The sequence below is a fragment of the Solanum tuberosum genome, unplaced genomic scaffold, assembly GCF_000226075.1.
Source record: "Solanum tuberosum cultivar DM 1-3 516 R44 unplaced genomic scaffold, SolTub_3.0 scf00695, whole genome shotgun sequence".
NCBI lineage: Eukaryota > Viridiplantae > Streptophyta > Magnoliopsida > Solanales > Solanaceae > Solanum > Solanum tuberosum.
The window spans coordinates 72041-82002 of NW_006239634.1; positions in this window are offsets into that span (position 1 = coordinate 72041).

Here is a 9962-nt window from a genome sequence, read left to right on the forward strand (position 1 = left end):
TTTCTAGGAAAAACATTTTCCTCCATACCAAACACACACCTATATGCGTGTTACTCTTCTATTTTTCCAAAGTTACTATATTAGGCAGCGGCGGACTTAGTGTATTTTTCCAACGTGGGATGTAGGTACAATGGCAAAGGTGGAACTCAATTAAGTTTTGCGCTGCCCTCCTCCGCAAGTGTTTGAATCCCCTCGGTATTATTAGAGAGAACACACTTATATTAGTTGATTAATATATTCTTAACAGTAACAATAAACTTACGCTATCTACTGCAGATATTCTTCCACAAAGATATTACTACTATATAGTTATAAGAAAATTGGCCGTCCTGCACCCAAATGGAAACGTGACGATGTGATATTTTCTACTAAACGATAAGCCTACCAAGTTTGAATATATATCCGTCTCATCATATCATGGAGACTCTTATAATTTACATTTATTTGATGCATTCGTTACATTAATTTATGGATAAAAAATTGAAGGAAAATATATTTCGATCCATTACCTTCACCAGTCAGACAATTCAATTCAAATTATATGGTACAGATTGGTTAGTTCTTAACCTGGATCAATAATTGGTTTAGACAGCTTTGATTTAATTAAACATGTACATGATAGTTTTTCTATAACGTAAATTGAAAATTGACTTGAAAAACGTGTATAAACTATAGAAACTTAAGATGGAGATATATTGTTGTGTTGTTCATGGATCTTCTATTATAAATAAAATAAATAATAATAAGATTGTAAAATGTAATTTGCACATATATATTTGGCATTGAGTATGGAAGTCGGTTTAATATATTGTTTGTCATACATCACCTCAATAAAGGGTCTTATAATCAGTTATTGCCAATATAACATATAGAAAAGTGTGCCCCTTGTTTAATTAATCTTGTCTTGCCAATTTTCAGGAAATATTTGTCCATGTATACATACATATCAAGATGGGATAGTATGGACGACTATAATTTCAATCTATAATTTGTCCAAATAAAAATTTATTGCATGTGAGTCCATTACCATCACAAAACGCTACTATATATGTCGTAACTTCTAGCTATTATATCGTTCCGATAAAAAAAAAATTAAAAGTCAAGAAAATATTTGAATCTTATGGCGGCCTTATACTAAAAATACATTTATATACTATCTGTCATTTAGTATTGTGGTGTTAAACATGTTAGGTGAGAAGCGTTGAAATTAGAGAATTATTAAAATATAAAAGAATTACGTATTTATAAAGGGAAGCTCAAATATAATTATATATTGGAAATCTCTATCAAAGATGGAGTAATCAAATGTAAGATCCTCCATCAATTAGTCGCTAATTGAGGCTGAACATATCGTTCTCAACTTGATAGCAATAGACAATAAATAAATTACTTATAATTAATAGTTATCCGTCCAAATCTTTGATCGACCTAGAATTACGTAGTGTCAAATAAATTAAAATCAATATCATTGATTTGATTATGTACTATTTGGTGACATTGACCTATTTAACCAACCAACAAAAAAACTATTTGGTGACATTATTTCTGTTTGGAGATTAACATAATTGTGGCAATTAGGAAGTTAGAATTGAATTGATCACTAGCAACTTTAACAAGTTCAGTACGTTTTTCCTGAAATTCACACTTTCGTAATTTCTTTATACTAAAGTTGATAATGCGTGGAATAGAAAATCCGTGTGTAATGTGACTCATGAGTTAGTGTTAAATAGACAAATGAAATTTTAATTTGCTATACTTGATTTTCGGTCCTAATTTACTTCCTTCGTTTTAATTTATTTGTTTAGTTTTGACTTATTACGAAATTTGAAAATAAAATAAAAAAGACTTGTGAATCTGTTGATTTTACGCAAAAAATAAATAAATATAGGAAGTATTTGTCTTTTATGAAATTTGTGATCTTAAACTAAAGCTATATAAAATGAACCAAAATATTTCTAATATTAATGTTGTTTAAACATATGTATCATGTGAAATATTAAAAGTTAAAAATAGTTAAAAAGAGAAAGAGTTATTTTTTTTATTAATGTATGTTTACTAGGTATAAACATTAGTTAAGCTGTCAAAATGAAAATCAACATCAACTTTAAAGGTTGTCTATGAATTTACTTTGGTCTTCCAAAAAAAATCTCATAAATCTTGGGCGAGGATTGTACCAAGATGGAAGCAAGATAGTGACCCATAAACTTATCGAGTTTTATGCAATGTTCATCTAAATTTTGTATTGGTTCAATTTTTCCATTCATTTGGTTATTTAATAGTCATAATCTTTTGAATGTTGACAATCTATGAATGTGTGGCATACAAATATCTTTGTCTATGTGGCTTTATTTTAATATAATATATATATATATCAAGAATATTAACAAGAAATAAGCAAGAAGATAAACAAATTCAGGGGTTAAATGAAATAATAGATATAGATAAAGACCTAAGAATATTCAACAGAATCAGTTGAATCTACTGAACCAAAGATATTATATGATACAGGATATTTTGCGAGAAATAATCAGCTATATAGACATTATAGAGAAGAACAAATTTCAGCCATAGGAAAAGAAATAGCTACTATGAATCTAATAAACCCAGAATCCTTACGAGGAACTATACATAACAGACTAACATTAATGCACATGGGCTTAATAGTAGTAGGATTAAAAGGATTAACCAGAAAAAACCTAGGAACTAAAGTATTAATAGTAATATACGATGATAGATGGTCCGACTTAAAGAAATCCACCATAGGATTAACAGAAGTAGACATGACCATAATGGAGGAATATTTTATATTAGCCCAGATTTTATGATTAATTTAGGAGAATTCGGAAAGCACATAAAAATAGGAATCCAGACTAAAGGATATGAAGAAATGAGTAGCGGAAATAATTTACTAATGTGTATAGGTTTCATTGGAAAAGTAGCATTTAGAAGTAATACCAGGTTTAGATTAAGAGTAGAAGATGTAGTGGAAGTAATGGGAAATAAAGGAATAAAATTAATAAAACCAATAAAAATAAAGCCGGAGGAATATGCAGGACTAGAATGGAACCTAGAACAATTTAATAAAAAGAAAGTGCTCACACCAGAATCTCATCTAATGTACACTAATACAAAAGGAGAAACATCTATAAGATTCACAAATTATAATTACTCTAATCAAATTAATTTAGAAGAAGAGTTAGAATAAGAAGGAGAAAAAGAGTTTATGAATGTAGAAATGATACAAGAAGGATACGAAGTAGATGAAGCTTTGCAAGAGGCCGAAAAAAGATATAATAATAATAATATAACTTTTAAATGTAAAGGATGTAAGATAGGAAATATGAGTATATTTGAGGTAGACAGACATTTTAAAACATGCGAATTTAGAACTGATAATATAGGATATAGAAATGAATATAATAACCAAGAAAAAATAGAAAACCTTGAAACTATACTAGAAAATCTATATGAGAGTGAGGATGAAATAGAAAGAAATTCTATAATAAGTCAAAAAGAGCTTATGGAATCCACTAGTTCAAGTGCTAGTCCATTCCAACGAACTGCCCAACAACATACAATAGACACAAGTATAGGAAATGTACCAAGAAGACGAGTATTTAGGGTAAACCCAGATACAGTAAATGAGAATGTGAGACCAATGGGTAGAAGGATGCCTATAGAAGAACCTATTAGATTACAAGAAGGAGGAAGTAAAAGAAAAATATTAAACATAGCAGCACATGATCCTCAGATGTGGAATGCAGTAATCGATTTATGGAAAGGAATAGTAGTAGCAGACTATATAAAAACATACCAAGATGCAGACGCCGAAACAATGTATAAATATATGGAGACCTTTTTAGGAGAATCTGCAAAGGCCTTATGGGAAGCATATAAATCTAATTTCCCACAAGAATTCCAAGCGTTAATAAACTTGGGAGCAAATCCATATAATTTTACAAATAAAATACATAGTTTAATTACAGGAGAAGACCCAAATAGTGGCTTAGTAGTTTTACAAAGAAATGCTTTAATACACCTAGAACAATTAAGTATTACAAGTTGGTTCCACATAAAGAACTTTCTAAAAGACTATTATTATTACTGTACAATCAGTGGAAATTCTTTTGATGAAGAATTAGGAAAAAAGTTATTTAATAAATTACCAGGAGCTTTAGGTAGAGAAATAGAAGAAAGATGGTATAAAAGAGACGGAGTAATACAAAACCCAAACGGTAAATGGTCTATAGGACACAAAGTACAACATATAATGAAAATCTTAACTGAAAAATGCACGAATATACAAATACAAAAACAATTAAAACAAAATGAAATGGATCTCTGTAAGAATGTCATGTATACCACCCAAAGTTATGATAGAGGACAGAATAAACCAAAGAAAAGATACAAGAAATATAAACCCTATTATAATCAGCAGTATAATAAAAGATACTATTTAAGAAGGTCTTCAGCCAAAAAATCATATCTAAATAAGGATAGACATGTTAGAAAATATAGAAATAATAGAAACTATAAATATAAGCTAGAATGTTTCACATGTGGAAGTATAGAACATTTAGCAAATGTATGTCCTAAAAGAAATAATAGTAGAACTAGAAACTCACAATTAATAGAAGATTTTCAAGAGACTTTGATTAATGTGGATGAATACATGTCAGATAATGAAAGCATATATTCAAAAGTAAGTGTAGAAATAGAAGAAACAACAAGGTCTGATGAGTCAGATTCAGCTAATGACGAACTAATAAATGAAATAGATTTAGAATTTCAAAATATAGACTTAGAAGAACTACAAATAAATACAATGATGAATATTTCACAAGAATGTACCCATGAGTTTGAAAGAAATAAAGGAATAGATAGTAATCAATGTATTCTATGTAGATGGTATCCAAGTAGAGAAAAAAGGGCAAAATGTAAGTTTTGCTACGCTGAAGGATGTATCACATGCATAGAAAATCTATTAAAGATAAAAGGAAAAGATGGACGTGAAAATAGAGATACAAATAAAGATACGGTAAACTTACGACTAATAACATTAGAAAACAGGATAAATGAGATAGAACAAAAGGTAATGTTATTAGAAAAAGGAAAACAAAAATGTGAAGAAAATATGACAGAATCAGTACAAAGAACAGAAGAATGGGGAATATGTAGAACATCTGGCCAAGAAGCAGAATTAATGAATATAGAAACCATGGTAAATCATTATGAAAATTTAATATGTAATGAAGATAAAAAATTCACTACTATTAAAGTACTAGCAAGACTCAGAATACAGGATGTTGAGTTAGAAACCTTAGCATTGGTAGACACAGGATGTACATGTAGTATAATAAATAAAAATATTTTACCACAAAAATTAATAAGAACATTAGACAAGCCAATTGCAGCAATGCAAATGGATGGAACATATAATACCTACCAACATTACATAGGAAAGACTCAGGTAAGTTTTATTAATACATGTAATGAATTTTATAAACCAATGTACACACTGGATAGGATATGGGTAAGAGATCTTAACATAAATGTAGATTTTGTATTAGGATTAAAATTTATGATACAAAATAACGGAGGAACATTAATTACAAGAGATGGGGTAATATTTTTTAAACATCTCACTTATACACCTGTACAAACTATTAAGTTTGAAACAAAACGAAGACAAGTTGGTATATCTCAAAACACCTCCGAAACTGATAGTTCACAGGCATGTTGTAAAGACTGCAAAAAGAAAAGTCAATGTTGTAAAGATTTAGGCCATAAAGAGCAATACGAAGAAGAAGAAGAATATGATATAAGAGAAAAAGATTACATCTTAATAGAAGTAGAAAGCTCATTTTATAATTTTCAAATAGGAATAGATAGGATAGGTACTATTAGAAGTCCTAAAGATTTAGACAATATAGTAAAAATATTAGACGAAATGGAAATAATAGGAGAAAAACCTTTAAAATATTGGAAAAATAATAAGGTAGTATGTAAATTAGACATCATAAACCCTGAATACATAATAAAAACAGCTGCTATTGAAGCAACCAATCAAGACCTAGAAGATTTTGGTGTACAAATAAAAGAATTATTAAATTTAGGAGTAATAAGAAGATCTACATCAAAACATAGATCAGCAGCATTCATGGTAAGAAATCATAGTGAAATAGTACGAGGAAAAGCAAGAATGGTAATTAATTACAAAAGACTTAATGATAATACCAGAACAGATGCCTATAAATTACTCGATAAAAATGAACTAATCAATAGAATCCAAGGAAAAAGAATATTTAGTAAATTCGATTGTAAATCAGGATATTGGCAGGTAAAAATGCATGAAGAAAGCATAGAATGGACAACATTCACTTGTCCCGAAGGACATTTTGAATGGTTAGCTATGCCATTGGGGCTAAAGACTGCCCCGCCAATATTTCAAAGAAAAATGGATACTATATTTGGAGACTATAAAAGGTTTGTCTTAGTATATGTAGATGACATCTTAGTTTTTAGTAAAGATATTAAAGACCATTTAGGACACCTACAGACGGTATTTCGTTTATTTGTAAAAAATGGAATAATAGTAAGTAAAAAGAAAATGGAATTATGTAAGAACCATATAAATTTTTAGGAGTAACTTTGGGAGAAGGTAAAATTAAATTACAACCACATATCGCAACAAAAGTATTAGATATGCCTGATAAATTAGATAATACAAAAGATTTACAAATTTTTTTAGGGTTAGTAAATTATGCTAGAAATTTTATTAAAGACTTAGGACGACTAGCCGGACCTTTATACTCAAAAACAGGTAGTAAAGGACAAAAACATTTTAATATAGAAGACATTAAATTAGTACAACAGATTAAAGAAAAAGTTAAAAACATTCCAGAACTAAGTATACCATTAGAAACAGATTATCTAATAATTGAAACAGATGGTAGTTTCCAAGGATGGGGAGCTGTGTTAAAAGCCAGACCAAATAAATATAGTAATAAGATAGAAGAAAAGATTTGTGCTTATCAAAGTGGAAAATATAAAGAAAAGGGCAATATGAGCAGTATAGATGCCGAAGTTTTAGCTATCATATACGGTCTTAATATTTTTAAGTTATATATTTTAAATAAAAATGAGATACTAGTAAGAACTGACTGTGAAGCCATAGTTAAATTCCATCAAAAGATAAATCAAAAGGCTAGTAGTAAGAGACGATGGCTAAATTTTATGGATACTATATGCATTTATCCAAATGTTATATTTGAATATATAAAAGGAAAGGATAACAGTTTAGCAGATCAATTAAGTAGATTAAATATTAAAATAACTTAACCGTATATTTGCTTTCAGCATGAGACCAACCAGTTCAACAGACAAAGGCAAAGGAGTAGCCTCAACATCAGACTCATACGCTCAGACTTTATTAAGTAATATGAAGTTTAGACCTCAGACACCATCAATAGAGATGATGGATCGTATGTACTTCGGTAAGCATAATTTAATATGTTATCCGAATTCAAATTTATCTTTTCAACAATTACCAGAGTGTGTGTTAGACAAACCTCAGAAATGCTTAGCAGACAATTTATGGATGGCATATAGTAAGAAAGACAATAAATATTTTATAGCTTCATTAATTGCTTTACGTCAATACTTTACAGACAAAAGTAGAGAGAACAAATTTAAATATTATGTGGTAATACATGGTAGGACTAACGGTATTTTTCAAACTTGGATAGAAGTAGTAGAATCCATAAACGGAGTTAAAACTCCTCTTTTTAAAGGTTTTAATGATTTTACTGAAGCACTAGATTATGCAAGAGGGATACTTGGTCCAAATTACTATATCTCTCCAGCCCTCAGACAAAATCCACAAAAGACCCCTCAATACAATATCCAAAAAGATACAGACAAAATAATCTTTTGTGACCATTGTTCTTCAATGACCGAGGCATTCAAAAGATTAAATGCAAAGGTGGAAGCATTACTCCAAGAGAACACTAAACTAATGGAGCAGGTAAAATCATTCAAAGGTAAAGAATCCATTCAGAAGATTGATACCAGTACACAGACCTCAGAAAAGAGTTCTCCATCTCTCAAAAAAATGGATGAGCAGGGTGTGCATTCCCCAAGAATGCAACAAGATCCACTGTATCGGATAAAAAAGGTACTGCTAGTCCGGTTCAAACGGTAGCCGGTAAAGACATATCAAACCCGTTTATGGCTGTCACTTTGCCAAAAAGTGAAGGTGAAGGTCCTTCATCTAGGCGAAGGTTACCTAGATCATTTACTCAAGGTAGAGACGACAACAAAGAAGACTATGCTCCATAAAAAGAAAAAGAATGATAAAATAGAGAGCATAATAAAAAAGACTTTAGAACAATTTTTTCAACAAAGACAAGATAAACATGTAATTACTACTCCACCAAACCCAGATCCAAGTGGAGACAGACCAGTACCAGATACAGAACGAGACAGAACTAATACTAGTTGCCCAAAAAAAAATGTGTATTATTTTTTGGCTCAAGTACGTCAAATAGTTTATTGAAATTTTATTTATTTCTTCAGTAGATACCCAATGACATTAGTTCTAATAGTGTATCTTTTCTTTTTTCAAACCTTGATTAGAATATCACCGTATTTAGCACCGTATATATATATATATCAAACCCGTTTATGGCTGTCACTTTGCCAAAAAGTGAAGGTGAAGGTCCTTCATCTAGGCGAAGGTTTACCTAGATCATTTACTCAAGGTAGAGACGACAACAAAGAAGACTATGCTCCATAAAAGAAAAGAATAGATAAAATAGAAAGCATAATAAAAAGAACTTTAGAACAGTTTTTCAACAAGGACAAGATAAACATGTAATTACTACTCCACCAAACCCAGATCCAAGTGGAGACAGACTAGTACCAGATACAGAACGAGACAGAACTAATACTAGTTCAAGAAGGAATACTAATAATAACATAACCAGATCAAACAGCTCAGGAGAAAAAGACTATAGAGAACATTTGTATTATGAAGATGCTCAAGATCAAGATCCCAATGAAGATGCTCATAATCCCAATGAAGATGATGATTCCGGAATGAGTTTTGATTCCGTAGCTCTGCACAATCTTGATACTTGAAGACAAAATCAAGAAGGGGAAGAACAAGACAATAAGTTAAAGTAGGAATAAAAGTGTACCATGTGGGTATGCCCATATTTGTCATGTGAAGTGCTTACTTTATCACTATCCTCCGAAGAGGAAAAAACTGATAAGCACGCGTTGTATATTGTGTCAATAAGTGAAAATAATGCATGTGCGATGGGGCCCAAATGTGTACCCGGCATGAATTATTTGAGCATATCGTTTCGAGAGTCGGCAACGTCTAGGCCACTACTTTTTATTACTTTTTATTTTCACTATCTTAGTGCGTCGGCCACGTTTGGCCATTAAGATTTGTCCACATTAGGATTCGTCCACACTGTATGCTAAAACCCCCTCAACCTCTATATAAAGACACTCCTCCACACTTAAGAAAGAGAAGAAAAGAAAAACCAGAGAAAGAACACACAACATATTCCCCTTCCCAATGTTTCGAAAAATCATCTCCACTACTAAATCCGAAAACTCCTAGAAATCCCTCTTGTAATAACCAGCTTGTAAAAAGTTTGTTTTAAGTGTGTAAGAGTCAGTCTGGGTTCTCGAAAGGAAAATCTCTCTCCTTCTAAGTCATGTAAGTCTTTTATGTTTCCTGTATTTTCCCTAAAAATATATGTAAATTATGTCTGTTTATTTGCTTTAATTAATGTGTTTGTAATATAAAACTACCCTCAGTATATGGTTAGACTTTTAACTTCTTAATAACAACGATGGATTAACCTGTAAATTCCTAGGATGTTTCTAAGACCTTAAAAAAGTCTGAAAAAATCACAGAACGTCTTGTTGGCCATCTCCAGGGTGGG